We start from the raw sequence: 795 nt of genomic DNA, 5'->3' as shown, positions 1-795 counted from the left end.
TGGAGCTCCCCTGCCCTCGGGCTGGAGCTGCCACCAGGCTCCCAGCAGCGGGGTACAGAAAAAAAAAGGTTGGGAACCGCTGTTGTCAGCCTCTGGGCCATGGTAAGAATGACTCCAAGCAGGGAGCTCCTTGGCAGACTGGAGCCTGGAAAGCAAGAAGCAGAGCTGTTTATGTCCAGAGCAGAGATGGCCACAGGGCTTTCAATATTGGCTGGAAGCTTACACTAACAGATTGGCACATGTAAATGTAACCCTCACCAACAGGGTGGGGTGCTTTGGTCCCTGTTAACTTCCAAAGTGCAAAGAGACCTAGGACTCAGCTGCTGCCTTGCATTAGCTCTGCTGCGGCTCATCTTTTAGACAACAAAAGTCCCTGCCTTTAAACTCACAGGTGCAAGGTTTAGCTGGGCTGCCAGCTCTCCCTCAGGGACATCACAGGACAGAAGTCTGACAGTGGAGGTGTGTTTCTTAACTTGACTTTTCTCGGAAGGTTTTTTTTTTAATGTAGAAGTTTGTTTTGTTAGCTGGCATTTCTGATCCTGATGCTGAAGACAGCCATTTTCTTCCTTTCTTCTCTCTCCCTCGTGCTGTGGGCACTCCTAATTACAGAACCACCCCACCCCCCTCCCCAGGACAAGCACTCAGCCAGTGCAATAAAAAATTTCTCATGCCACTTGGAAATGAAAATAAATATCACCCAGCAAATACAATGGTGATGAAAATAAATGCAAGCTTCAGTCCTGCATGCCAGAAATTATTTTGGGGGGGGGGGGGGGGATTTTTTTTTTTTTTCCC

Source organism: Gavialis gangeticus, unplaced genomic scaffold, assembly GCF_001723915.1.
Source record: "Gavialis gangeticus isolate Ggan-Ray unplaced genomic scaffold, GavGan_comp1, whole genome shotgun sequence".
NCBI lineage: Eukaryota > Metazoa > Chordata > Crocodylia > Gavialidae > Gavialis > Gavialis gangeticus.
Note: the sequence above shows the minus strand (reverse complement) of the source record.